Source organism: Octodon degus, unplaced genomic scaffold, assembly GCF_000260255.1.
Source record: "Octodon degus isolate 3935 unplaced genomic scaffold, OctDeg1.0 scaffold00025, whole genome shotgun sequence".
Lineage (NCBI taxonomy): Eukaryota > Metazoa > Chordata > Mammalia > Rodentia > Octodontidae > Octodon > Octodon degus.
In genome coordinates, this window is record NW_004524601.1 from 3,753,240 (window position 1) to 3,767,724 (window position 14,485).

The window sequence follows — 14,485 nt, forward strand, 5'->3', positions numbered from 1 at the left end:
AGAGACAGAGAGAAAGAGAGAGGGGGGAAAGAATCTTTCATAAATGAGGAGGGGAAGAGGAGTTGAAGGGAAGATAGGGAAATGGGAAAAAAAGAATCAAGTTATATCATGAAAGGTACAAATTTTCTATGATAATGAGATCATTATGTAAATCTGAAATGTACTAATAAAATCTGATTTAAAACATAATAATGAAATATGGTGTTATAGATTCTGTCCAGCCTCATGCAGTCATGGGGCAGCTGCTAGAGTTTGTGATTAATTCAGGAGCCAGTGCTGGGGTTGTGGCACTCCATCCGCCCTGGGGCGCTCGCTTGCGTCAGTGTAAGGGAGGGAGCGAGGCCTGCTCTCTGCCGCTGCTCCTCCCTTTTTGCTCTTGCTGTTTTGCTGCTTTCTGCGGCCATGAACGGCTGCCCTCTGCCATGTGCGACTCTGCCTTGGAGCCAGCTGATTATGAACTGAACCATCCACAAACTGAGGTACATAAACCTTTCCTTCCTTAATTTGGGGTGTCAGATATTTCGTCCCAGCAATGAGAGAAAAGTAACCAAGACATAAGGTTAAGAAATACTTAGCTTTAGCCAGGTGTGGTGGCACACAGGCAGGAGGATTGCCACATGTTTGAGGCCAGTCTGGGCTACATAGCCAGATCTTTTTAAAAACAAGTTTTAATGAAATGCTCATGGTTAGAATCACAAATATCAACCCCAAATCCCCCCGTATAGCCTATAGCTGTTGGTGCATTAGTGATCCTGGGGAAGAGTACTATTAGGTTTTTACCAGTGCGGCATGGAAGCAGAATAAAAGGAAAAGCTGGAAAGGGCCTTTATTGCCGCTGAGCAGGACAGGGAGAGGAGCGAGGGCAGGGGGACCCGAGACACACGGGCTGAGGCTTTACGGACTTAGGCTAGGGGTGGAGCTTGAGGGGCAGGGTCGGGGACACGCAGGACCTGATGGGGCCTCCCTTGGTGCGTGGGAGAGGCATCCAGGACTGGGGTGGGAAGGAGGAGGAAGCGGTCCCTGGGAAGATGAGCTGTTGCTCTGGGGATTCAGCCACGCTGAATCAGGGCTGGGGTAATTTAGCAGTCTGTACTTGGGCCAGAACCCAGCAGGTACAGCAGGACTTACCGCATAATGCTCAAGGAAGAAGGCAGAAAAGTTGTGCTTAAATGGTAACATCACTATGAAATGGAATAATACTCAGTGAAAATATAAAATCTAGAATAACATTATTTTTTAATCTCAAAAAATAAGTAAAATTGAGTAACAATGGACAAAGACTAAAAGGTAACAGACACCCCAAAAGACTGATTCAATCGAATGGCAGAGTTTTGGTAAGTTTTCCTCAGAATGTCTACTGATCTCACAGAAAGTTTTTCATGAGTTTTAAAACTAATCTTTATTTTCTTAAAGCGAATATGTGTGGCACAGGAAACAAAGCCACAGGGAGCGAAGAACAAGGCCGCTGTGGCGAGCAGCAGTCCACCCGGCTGTGTCCACCCAGGTCCCACGTGCACACACCCAACGTGATGCTGTGTCACGGGGAGGGAACTGCAGGTGCCACGCTTTTCACACACTATGTATAGTCACCAAGTCAAAATTGCAGAGCTACAAGAGTATTTTTGGTAATCAAGAATGCACTGCACTAACTCAATCTGTGTAGAAAAGAACTGTAATTCTGCCTTTCTCCAGGACAAAATTTTAATTGAAGACAAAAATGGCAACTGGCCTCCAGATAGAAATACTGGCCGAATGTGAACACTGTACCCCTTGGCGCAGCAGAAGATAAACATGATTAAGGGCCTCAATCAACCACTTCCACAGGGTGTTCACAGCCTGGGGCCTTCTCCAGCTAGGAGGCCTCAGCAGCCTGGTCCACCCACCACTGCCTGTGACACTCCCCACCACCAGCCCTGTGTCATCTGCACCAGACTGTTGCTGGAGCCCAGGCCACCCTGGAAACTGCTCAGGAGGTAGGGGTAATACTGGGCACCCTTGTGTACAAGCAAGCACTGAAGGCCACACCTAGTAGGACCTCTGGGTCACCCTGATGGGCACAGCAGCGGCAGGAGCAGAGGGGGGCAGGCCACACAGCAAAGATCCAGGAGGTAGCTAAGCAGCGCTGCCTCAGCAGTCTTGTTCCCCCTTCTGTCTCTGGCATGTGGCCACTCTACCAACTGCACGTCTGTGGAATCTTACAGTGTTTGTCCCCTGGCTTATTTCACCTAACATGAAGTCCTCAAGTTCTGCCCACACCATAGCACGGGAGAACACCTTGTTCTTTATCTTTCTTTTGGTACTGGGATCAAACGTGTGTGGTACTGGGGACCAGGACCTTGTGCTTGCTAGGCAGGCACAAGGTGCTTATGCCTCGGAGCTATCTCCCCAGCCCAGAATGCCTTGTTCTTCTGTATGAACAATGGTCTGATGTAAGACTGGACCCCATCTGGTTACTGGCCATTAGTGCATAGACACTTTGTTGTTTCCACTTCCCTGTTCTGACTAATGCTGCCCTGAACGAGGCTTTGCGAATGCCTCTTCAAATCAGGCTTCCACCTGAAAGGGCCCTTTGCCCTTTCCTAGTGACTAGCGATGCAGAGAACCTTCCCATGAGCCTGCTGGCTATTTGTGGGTGTTTAGAAAAAGTCTCTAAGTCCTTTGCTCATTAAAAGAGACAATGTTTCTCAATGCTCAATTTAAAATAAGACAACAGCTGAGCTTCCAAGAGCTATCAGCCCTGCTGAGAGATCCGCAGGAAGGTGTGAGCGCGCCCTCCCTCTGAGCTGTCCACAGATTCTGGCCACAGCTACAAGGCCTCACCAAAACGCTCATCTGAGCACCGGGAGTCTCTCCCCTGAGCTTCCTTCCTTCTTTCCGCCTTCCAACACACCCTCCCCAGAGGAGGTCCATGTCCAAGATGCACCTTTTCTCCCAACTGTGATAGGAGATTCCCTGTTGGCCCACTTGCTGCCTCTGCTTTTCACCGGACTGCATCACCTCGGGGCGTCTGCAAAGACTGGGAGGCTTGTGGGAGGGGCAGGGCTTGAACAGCAACGTCAGGCACCCAGCTTCCTGCGCAGAGGCAGCTCGAGCTCCAACTGAGGAGGAGGAGACAAGTTGGAGGTGCTTCCGTAAAAGCTGAGGAGGCACAGAGAACAGAAAGGTACAGAAGAATAAAAGAAACAGAAGAACCTACAGGTCTCTTCAAATGTGAAATATATGGGGCTGGTAAGACGGCTCAGTGGTCTAAAGCACCTACTTAGAACAAGTTAAGCTAAGCAAAGCAAAGCACAGGGACCGCGGTTCAATCCCCCAGCACCACATGTCAGCCAGCCCCGCCCCCTGGGGGGCTGAGCTGGCCACACACACACACACACACTGAAGGTGACTGCATCATCCCTAGGCCTTCTGCCATGGGAAGGATTTCTTCCATGCATATATTCCTCCTCTGAGCAGGGAAAGAAACACATTTTAAACTACAGCCTGAAAAAACCCAGGACAGAAAAATTATCAGGAAAATGCATAGCAAATGCAGAGGAGGTTAATACAGAGTGACAAGGTCCTGTTGCTGGAGACTTAGGATCAAGGTCACCAGCCTCCTTGTGCATGGGCAGAAATGTCCCACCGTCGTGAGGCCCAGAGCTCGGAGGCCCAACAGCCCCTCCTGGTCTTCCACAGTAATGCGTCCTCCCCAGGTTCAGCAGCTCAGAATCCCTGCTACGTTTGGCAGCACTGAAATCTGCCCTCTGTCCCCAAGTAGAAAGCCAGAAGGACTGCCCGGGCTCCTCCCTCCCTTTGCTCCCCATGCAGCTGGCAGGAATTCCTATCCTTTGGGGCCCCAAAATGTCTATGAACTAACGACCTGACTTCCTCACCCTCTGACCCTCCTTCCGGCCTGCATCTCAGGGAGTCCAGACCTCTGCGAGAGCACCTGGCGCTGCTCCTTGCTGCTGCTTGCTAAAGCAGGCCCTTTCAAAACCGGGACTGCACAGTACATAGATCTTTAAAGTTCAGATTTGTGTTTTCTTTATTTTGGTTTGGTTTTGAGAACAGAGTTTCGAGCAGACCTCAAACTCACAATCCTGCCTCAGACGGCTGGCCAGATAGCTCAGTGGACTAAAGAGCCTGCTTAGGCAGGCACAGCAACTGGGGTTTCAATTCCCAGTGTGCCGTGCCGGCCCCGCCCCTGGGGCACCCTAAGACCAAGAATGAGACTGGGCGTGGTGGCATGTACCTATTATCCCAGCACTTGGGAGGCTGAAAATGGGAGAATCACTATGAGTCAGATCCCGTGTAGTAAGACCCTGCAGACCCTGTACTAAAAACAAACCAAAAAAAGGGTAGGGAAAAAAAAACCCAATCCTGCCTCAGATTCCTGGGTAGCTGGATTATGGGAGTAGACCACAGGGCTCAGTTTAGGGCCCAAAGGTCTGTTTTATTTTGTTTTGTTTTGTAGCACTAGGAATTGAACCCAGGGCCTTCACACTGAGCTATATCCACAGAACTATTTACGTGTATTTGTATATTTATTGCCTGAGATAATGAATAACTCACAAAGTTGTCTGGGCAGGGCTTAAACTAGTGATCCTCCTGCCTCAGCCTTCCAGAGCTCTGGGATTACAAGGGTGCATCACCTCACCCAGCAGAATTCACACTCTGCTTTTCACCTGGAAAAGCATCTCTCGCCTCTTCATTTTCTTGTCCTGTCCCTAGCTCCCCACCTACTGTAAAGACCTATAGCCACTGGAACATTGTGGAAGGACCCAAGCCCTCCTTCCGAGCCTCCTGCTTCCCACCTGTAAGTCCTCTTCCACATAGGACCACCCCTTGCCCCTTTCACACCTGTTGGACTCAATTTTTTGGGCCTAGCTCAAAGATCAACTCTCAGAGGTCACCTCTTCCCCAGCAATCCCAAAACTTACCTAAAAGCAAAAGGCAGAAATCCTTATTTCTTCTTTATTCATTCCGGGTGCCTCCCATGCACCACTGGCAAAGCCTGCCGCATGTGCTCACTCAGTTATGAGACTGCTTGTGCAATGAGATGGCAATGTGCTCGTCCCAAGCATCCCTTGCTGCAGGCTGAGGGACAGTGCTGTTGGCCTCGTGCTAAGTCTTATGGGGTGGAAGAGAAAGGATGAAAGAAAACAAGGCCAGAACAGGAGATGGAAGATGCTGAGCCTGCACGAGAGCAGCTGGATCGATGGAGGAACGCGGGGTGAGGGAGCCCGTCCTCCTCCTGCTGGACAGACTGGGCCACCGAGAGGGGCCTGCCGAGGAGGCTGGGTCTCCTGTACCCTGAATGAAACTGCCGACCCTGAGCGCTGTCTCAGCAGTGCAAATAAACATAGACAAATACCTTCAGTTACGATTTGGAACGTAGACTGTGCTGCTCTGCGAGACGAGCCCTGAGAGATGAGGCATGCCCAGCACCCCGCTTTTCCTGCCAGAGATGGGCGAGGAGCCCTTCCGGGCCTTCGCCGCAGCCCTGCTTTCACAATCCACTTTGATTTTCCATACGTACATTTCCTCCTGGAATGAATCTTTCAAACTGCGGGTTGCCTTGGTACAGAGAACAATGCAGCCCGATGGAAGTCGTTTTTCAGATTCCTAATTTTAGCGCTCGTGTCTTTTGAAATAGAATTCCTTTTCAATACACATCGTTTGAGGGTAGGATCAGTGTTCATTGCCTGTTTATGAAATTGACTGCTATATCGTGCATTGCACATTGTTATTGGTGCAGTTCGTTTTTTAAACATCTGGTGTGAATCCGATCACAAATGCTTTCCTTCCTTGAGTACCTTAACCACATTTTGAGAACACTAACATGATTGCATCTTTCTTTCTTTTCTCTCTGTCTGTCTCTGTCTCTGTCTCTGTCTCTCTCTCTCTCTCTCTCTCTCTCTCTCTCTCTCTCTCTCTCTCTCCCCCTGTTAAGGCTTCAGGAACCACAGTGCACAGGGCTGGTTCGACCAAAGCTCAGGCTGCAGGGAGGAGGCAGGAGGGACGACCCCTGCCTTCACGTCTGCAGTTGCAATGTGCACGGACTCTGGCCCTGTGTCAGCCTACAGGAGCCAGGAGCAAGGTACTAGAAACCCTCCCACTTTGAAGGTAGACAACTAATAGTGTTTGCTGAGGGAAGCAGAGAGAGCTGGCTAGTGTTTGCAGAGCCCTCCGGAATTCGTTCAGGCTAAGTGTTAGAAAAACACAAATGATTTCTTGCAGTGTTAAATTGTGTTCCCATCACTGGTGACTCCCCAGGTGATGCCTCTTTTATTACCAGGTCTGTAAGCTGCAAGCCACTTAGTAAGGAGAGGACCTCACTGACTGTGAGGGGAGGAAGGCATGCCACTCGGCCGCTGGCTGGCACCTTTTGTCCTCGGCTTGCCTCCTGCATCAGGACAGGGCTCATTTTCCTTCCCCATCTCGATGGGCTCCATTCCCGTCCTAGCGGCCTTTGTCCCCAGCTTGCCAGCACACGCTGGAGTTACTTCCTGCCAGGCAAAGGTGAGAGGGGTAAGCTGAGGAGAGGTAGGGAAATCATTCTGAATTCTGAGTCCACGTAGAAAGGGAAGGCCAGAAGGACGCTCAGGCAGAAGGAATGAGCCCATCCAGACGGGGAAGAAAAATGAGCCCTGTCCCGAGTCAGGAGGCAGAAAAGAGGTCAGGCCAAGGCCACTCCAGAATGTGGAAAGGTCCTGGATCCTAGATTAGAAATGGGTCACACACTGTAGACCAGTACTGCAGAAAGTGACCTCTCTCTCTCCTTACATTCTTCAGCTTCTTTGTTTCTCTTTCTCTTTCTTTCTTTCTTTCTTTCTTTCTTTCTTTCTTTCTTTCTTTCTTTCTTTCTCTTTCTTTCCTTCTGCTTGCTTTCTCTTATTGTATTTGGTTGTTACAGGGTCTCACTACACAGCTTGGACTCATAGTGATCCTCCTGTTTTCAGCCTCCCCAGAGCTGGGATTACAGGCGTGCACCACTACACCCAGACTCTGTGGCTGGCTCAACCCATGGGGTGGGGTTGGCATGGCACATGGTGCCAAGGACCGAACCACAGTCCCTGCGCTTGCCTAAGCTTGCCTAAGCAGGCACTTTAGTCCACTTAGCTGTCTCACCAGCCCTCTTCAGTTAATTTCATCTGTGCAGAAGTAGCCTTAGGAGCCCTTGTTGGCTAATTTGTACTAATTTACACTCTGTTATAATGTAGCTATTGACAGATATCAAAGGGTGTGAGGATGGTGCCCTTACTTTATGTGTTACAACTACTTCCTGCCAAGGATAGATTCTGTTTACTTCTCCAAGTCCGTGGGACCTGGTGTTGCCATAGCACTCAGCTTTACAGTGTCCCTGTCTGGCAGGCGGGGTCGGGCCCTGGCGCGTTCCCTCCCGTCTTCTCCCTCCCCGACTCTATCAGCTCTGCTCTGACATGGCCTGCAGACCCCTGGTGTCCACGTGAGACCCCTGCGAAGGGTTCCCAAGGCTGGAAGTTATTTTCGTAACAATTCTAGGACTAACTGCCTTTTTCACGCTTGGTGCCAAAACAAGCTTCATGATGACTAAAACTGTGGGTGAGTTAGCAGGAAGGGCACAGGGCTTGACCAGGACTGCACCGATGCCGCTGTCGTCTACCCTGCCCCGCAGTCCTTGAAGCAATGAAAGCATGCCCAAGGCTCTGAGCCGCACACTGAAACAGCGAGCTTGACAGCCATGGCTGGGTCCTGCACGGCTCTTGAAGTTCCCAGGGTGAGGACAGTGAGAGGATGGAGAAAAAAGGACAAGAGCAGAGCACAGAAAACTGAAGCCAGATGGAGCCCTCTTGGAAAGGAAGGAAGAAAGGAGGAAGAGGAGGTGGGGGAGGATGGAGGAAAAGGTGGAGGAGGAGGAGGAGGAGGAAGAGGAGGAGGAGGAGGAGGAGGAGGAGGAGGAGGAGGAGGAGGAGGAGGAGGAGGAGAGCTCCAGTGGCTGCAGGGTGCTTCTTCATACAGTGGGGGGTGGATGGCGCGCAGCCTTCCTCCTGACAGCGTGTGCGCACGGCTTGCCTCAGGCACCCAGTGCCCTTAAGGCTGCAGCAGCTTCTTCATGCGACTTTCCTTGGGCACTCTGTGTTCTTGAGGCTGGCCTTGCTCTGTCCCTGCGTGTGTGACTTATCTCCAGCTTCGGCCACTGCCCACAGCTCCCCCTTTTCTGTTTTGTAGTTACAATGATGGGTGGTCAACTGGAGTCGGAGGAGCTGTATTTGGAGGATTCTGTAGAGGACTCTTTCGAACTCTTCTCATTCTAGACGAACTTGCTTGATGCCGGCTGAGGATTCCCAGTCCAAAGACTACGTCTCTGCATGTAGCAATTTAGTCCTACACAGCTCTTTCCCAGAACAGTGATCAGTTGCTAGTGTAGTTGGCAATTGTTTTATACTTCTTGTAGTTATATTTTTCTGCTGGATGTTCAAGATCAAACAAAGGTGAGACCCGTGTTAATTAATCTTTGCTATTTATCAAGATCAGTTAAGTCTCCTCAGGATTTACCTTGGAACCAGGTGCATGGCACCTCCAGCTCTTCAGTCGGGGTCAGCCATCTGGATGAGTCACGGTCGTTGCTGGAGAAGTTGCTTTCTGTGAAGACCCTTTTCTCCTAGTAACTCTCCTTAGGGGCGCTATACACTGTAGATCTTATCCTCCGTGGGCCGACAATCTTCAGGAGTTTGTATAAGTCACCAGAGTTGCAGGATGTCACTGAAAAAGTTCCCTCATGTCCTGGGTTTTCATTGACCTTCGAGGGCTGGAGCCAAGATATTGGCTGGCCTCAGCCCATCTGTCTTTCTGGTCTTTGGTCTCCACATCTCAGCTGCTGAACATCCAGAAGAGGTTAATGATGTAACATTTTGTAATGAGAGCAGTGACTTAATATTGCTATTTATCTGAATAACAAGCAGCTTGGAATGTAAAATAGACCCATTATTTCTTCTGGTACCAGGACCTGAACTCATAACCTCCTGCTTGCAGGGCAGGTGCTGCACTACTGAGCTACATCCCCAGCCCCTAGAACGATTCTTTTCTAGCAAACATGGATGTTCTAGTAGTTCAACCTCTGTGCAATGCTAACAGGCAATTGTTATATAATTTTGCACAGAAAATTGAAAATCACAACCATACATAATATTGTAGCATGACAATCATGATGACATTTTTGTGACATTCTTAAATTTCTTCTTTTAATCAGTCACCTCTGTCTAATACATAAGAAGCTCTTACCTAACTCATTGACCTTTAATGAGATGTCCTGGAAGAAGTCTGTGACACTATCTGGACCACTTAATGTCCAGGTATCTCTAAGAATAGTGGCATATACATATATGTATATATCATATCATATCATATCATATATCATATCATATGTGTCTCAGTTACTTTTTACTCATTACTGGGACAATATACCTGACAACAAAAATTAAGGAAGGAAGGGTTTCTTTAGCTCACAGTTTCTGGGGGTTTCAGTCTACACTCGGCCAGCTCCCAGGCAGAGTGGCACATGGCAGAGGGCAGCAGTTCATGGCAGCAGAAAACAGCGAAGAGCAAAGGAAAGGGCAGCAGCTGGGCTTCTAGCCATCCGGTCTCCTCTCCTTATACCTGGGGCTGGGGGTGTAGAACTCACACAGTGTCCAGGCCCTCCTCTTGAACAGGAAGAGGATGTTTACAAACTAAGAACCCTGGCTCTCTGCTGAGTCCCTTAATTAAACTTCTAAACTTCTCAAGTTGACCCAATGTATCAATCAGTACAATATGCAGCGGTAAGTTTTCTTATTACTGACTGGCAACCTCACGTTGGCTTTGCATGAAGCTGCTATCACAATTAATTGGAGTACAAAAAAGAAAGTAAATGTCTGAATCTGAAGGAAAAGGTCTAGCACCACCATATGCGGTCCTAGTTTTACACTTTAGGGTATGGTACACCTGGAAGGCACGAATACACTTAATACAGCGTGAGAGTAATGATAGTTATTATACCCATGTGAAAAACCTTTGTTCTTACTTTAGTTCTACACCAAGAGCATCTTTTGCAGGAAAATATTATTATATTATTTCTAGGAAACTTAACCTTTTGCTGCTGACCAGTTTATTAGGGGCATCTCCCAGAAGGCTGTGGAGATTACTGGGGCTCCCCATCAATGAACAGGGACTGGGTAATTATCCAGACAGATGCTTCCCTATTTATCAATTATAGTCCCGTCAAATAGTCTCTCTATGCCTCAAGAAATCGCTTAATTATCTTAACAATCTTTGAGAACTTATGAAAATTTGATCAAAACATTTAACATTATTTCTGAACAATGAAAGACTCTCAAATTATAATACATAAACAACAATATACATTATATTTGCGCAACCAATTTTATCATCATTTTGACCAGCTAGCAACCCAAGTGGATGCATATTAGACAATGCTTTAAAAATCCAAAAATGCAAAAAGAAATAAGAAATAAGAAAAAACTTCTTGGGCTAAAAAAAGAAGAAACAGCTGATAAATAGATACATGGACAATCAGCTTATACACTCGGAGTGCATGCAAGTAATATTTTTTGGTCAAACTAAATTATAATAACTTTTATAATTTTAGTACCTTATAATTATAAATAGACTAATCAGAATTTTAAGTGAATTAGTGGAGATTTCTTTTATGAGAAAATTTGGAAGGAACAAAATCTTGTATCTATAGTTAATATATAATTTTGTATTTTATTTTGTCTTAAGAATACTGGCAATTTTCACATCCTTATCTTTCAGGTAGCCTCCAATTCCATAGTCTCCACATACTCCGTCACCTACTCAGATCTTTTTCCAAATGTTTAGTTATCATCTCCAGGGCATCCTGGGTCAGTTTCTTTAATTGACCCCAGGCCAGGTCTAGCCCATCTTTCTTGGCTGTGGCAGGTCTCCAAGGTGTCACTACCAAAGGACTACACATCGTGTCCTTAGAGGTGGAACCTATTCCTTCTGAGTCTGGGTTCCTGATGTAGATAGATAGCACTCTGGCACCCAGATGGGCCTTTCAGCATTCTCTCAAAAGTCACAAGCATAGCCTCAGCCCCAAATGAGTAATGGACTAGGTTGCTGCCACAGTTCAGTATGAAGATCTTTCCAAAGCACCCTTCCCAGTTTCTTTTCTTAACCTGATTGAATTGTCTTTCTGCTGCTATAGTCCCATCCCTAGTAGAATTAAAATGTTGATAGTATACAATACCAAGTGAGGTCTATCACAAGGTGTGAATTTTGTAAGGAAGGATTCTCCTGCCCTCTTGTTTTGATTTTGAATGTATGGTGAGTGTGTTCAACAGTTCATTGGCCTTGAGGGTTATAAGAAATTCCTATGGTAAGGGACGTGTGAAAGTTTTACAAAATACATGGAAGGCAGCACTTGCAGCACCTGGGCCCTTGTCTGTCTTAGATGCCCAAGGGCAGCAAAGAGTGCTAAAAGCATCCACACAATGAGCAAGGACATGTTCATCTCCTTCACCAGGGTGGACAAAAGCAAATATAAATCCTGAGGAAGTGTCCACTGAACCATGGACCTAGCCTAGAGACATAAACTCAGGAATGTGAGTGACATCCATTTGCCAGAGATGGTGGGGTGAAATCCTTGGGGATTAAGCCCCAAAGGAAGTGAGGGAAGATGTAAAATAGGAAACATGGCATGACCAAATGGTAAATTAGAGATTGTAGAGTAAATGGTTAGTGTGAATGGTGGCAGTTTCAATGTGGCACATCACATCGCAAACACAAGAGTTGTCTGAAAAAGAGGTTCATTGGAGTGGATGAGGGACCTTGTAAGGCCCATATAGCAGCCAGCAATTCAGTCTTCTGTGCAGAAGAAGAACCTCTATCCTGTATTTGAGCACCCAGGCTCCCGCTCGTCGCTTCTGCCTCTGTGGCAGCAGTGGCTCATCAGCTGAGGGGAAGACTGTTTTCCCTCAGCTTTGCCATCTGACACTGAAACTTTTAGTGACAGTGACCATAAGGGGGTCAGTGTCTGCCTTGCTGCAGAGGATGAGTTCCATCTCTGGGTCAGCTTCACTGGTGTCATCCTCCCCAGGGGATGCTGCAGCAGCTGCCTCTGTAGCCACAGCCACCTTTTTTCCTGGCCTTTCCCTCCTTCAGTTCAGTTGGCTACTGTGGCTCCAAGCTGAGCATGGGGTGCAAGGGGCTGTGGGTGTGACTCGTGGGTGTGCATGCAGGAGAGTGGCGGAGCATCTGGCTGAGTCTGCCTGGGGCTGGCCCCTGGGGCCCTCCTTCTGCCCAGCCCATGCGCCCCCTCCCATGGTGCCGTGCCATGCCGTGCTGAGCTGGCTTGCAGGCAGCCCGATCTGCACACAAATCAGAAAAATTCTCTTTCACAATAAATAATCCCCTGGACTTAAGCATGCTGTGCCTATTTCTTTTTTGTCCCCTACAGCTCCTTCCTTACCTGATTGAGCAAGGTTAGACCATATAAGCACTTGGGTCAGGGCTGTTTCTCTGCCATCTTTTTTTCCCCCTCTGGACTTAATTTTAAAATAGTGCTCCAAGCCAAATCCCCCATGGTTGTCTCAACAAGTGTATGACCATGAAGACATTCCCAAGTGCAAGTCTACCAAAAAAGGGTAAATGCACGAATCCATAATAGGAGGAAGAGCTGTATATACACTTGCTGTTCTGGAGAATCTGCTTGTCTTGTGTTCAACACCTCATAAAATCAATATCCCTCTCTCCCTTTTGTTTCTCATGAGCCGGTTTTGCTTGTTGACTGCAATGAGCCTGTTTTCCTCTTAGGCCCTAATGAGCCCCTTTGTCATTTTGGCTTCTCTGGAGCCCATTTCTCTTTGTGCACATGCAGCTAAGGGTCTCCTCTTACCTGCTATCTGGCGTGTTTCCTCCACCCCTCGGACCTTGTTTGGGCACCAAATACTGAGTCCTGTGCAGCTCTCAGAGTTCCCAGTGGGAGGTTGGAAAAGAAAGGGCAAGAGTCAGAACACAGAAAACTGAGGCCAGATGGGGCCCACTCTACTAGGAAAGTAAGGAAAGAAGAAAGATTGTGATGAGGAGGAGAAGGAGGAGAAAGAGGAGGAAGAAGAGCTCTAATTTCCGCAGCACACTTATTTACACACTCACGGGGTTGAATGTCCCGTGCACCCCCTCCACCTGATAGCTCATCCACGTGGCTTGCCGGACACCCCGTGTTCCTGAGGCTGCAGCAGCTGCTCCGCGTGACCTTGCTCAGGTGCTCTGTTCTTTGGGCTGGCCTTGCTCCATCCATGGGTGTGATCGACCTCCAGTGTCAGCCACTCTCCACAATACATAACGATTTTAGGCCCTCAGTGATATGTCTTGTGGGACTCAGCACATCCTAAGATCAAATGTTTGAGAAAACGCTTGCCAACATGTATTGCTGGCAAGTTTGGCTCTTGGAATGCTCTGCTTTGCCCTATCCGAGATGGAAGCCAAGCTGGTCGCCACTCTTGGCCACAGAAACTAACAAATGTTCAGCTGTGCGTTGGACAAGCCACATTCAGTTTCATAGCGAAATGTGGCCAACAGGTTACAGAGCATTTTCTCCATCACAGGAAGGACGCTGCTTACACTCCCCTCCTCTTTGGATTTGGGGTCACTAGCAGTCAATTGCTCCATACAGTTTAGAAAGGAATGATACTGTTTCCTTTTATCTAAGCATTTCTCAAGCTTATTTGAACACACAACTTGATGTTCCAAGTTAACACTTATTTCTACTCTTTGAAAAATCCTGCTTTGCCTCTTCCCAATGTTTAACTCTTCAATATAAGGTTTCTGTTATAAACAAGTTTTTGTGCCTCTTTAGATGTCAATGGATATAAATAATATGTTAAATTATAGAACCCAATCATCTAAGCCTGAATTTCCTTCCCTTGCTATTTCATAACTGAAATGTCTCCCTGGGGCTGTGGAGTCCAATTCCAATTACTTTCCTGATTATTTCTGATATTTTCATCTATATCATGTTTGCCAGTGATTCATGTATTTGAGTTCTTGACACAATCTCAGAGACCGTATCTTTAATGGAGAAGCTGTGTGGCTTCTGAATACCACGCCAGTTAGTAAGATTTTACAAGTTTCTGGATTCTTTTTAAATAGACTTTTAGCTTTAGGAGATTTTTAACTTTAGAAGACTTTTAGATATAGAAAAATTATGACTCATGCATCCCTACATCCCTCCCACTCTGGGTTCCCTTTTGATAACTTACTATGGCTTGAGTGCATGCTATACTTTTAATTTTTTTATTTAAAAATCCTGTATGTTTATCATTTTCTAAATTAAGATAATAATACTAGATGTGCCTTGTCAAAGCACACTCGCACCCGTCAGGAGCGTCGGACATCGGGATTTCCTCACGCGCAGTGAGCTCAGGCTCGGCACCTCTGCCCCCAGTCCCAGCACTTACCCCAGTGCACACATAGGCATGGCTTCCCAGTGGGTGGTCAGAAC

The 14,485-nt window shown here is 47.5% G+C and overlaps 1 pseudogene; it reads right to left on the bottom strand.

The window, feature by feature from the left end:
- The window catches only part of LOC101577805, a 29,477-nt pseudogene that overhangs the window by 6,011 nt on the left and 8,981 nt on the right, over positions 1 to 14,485 (bottom strand).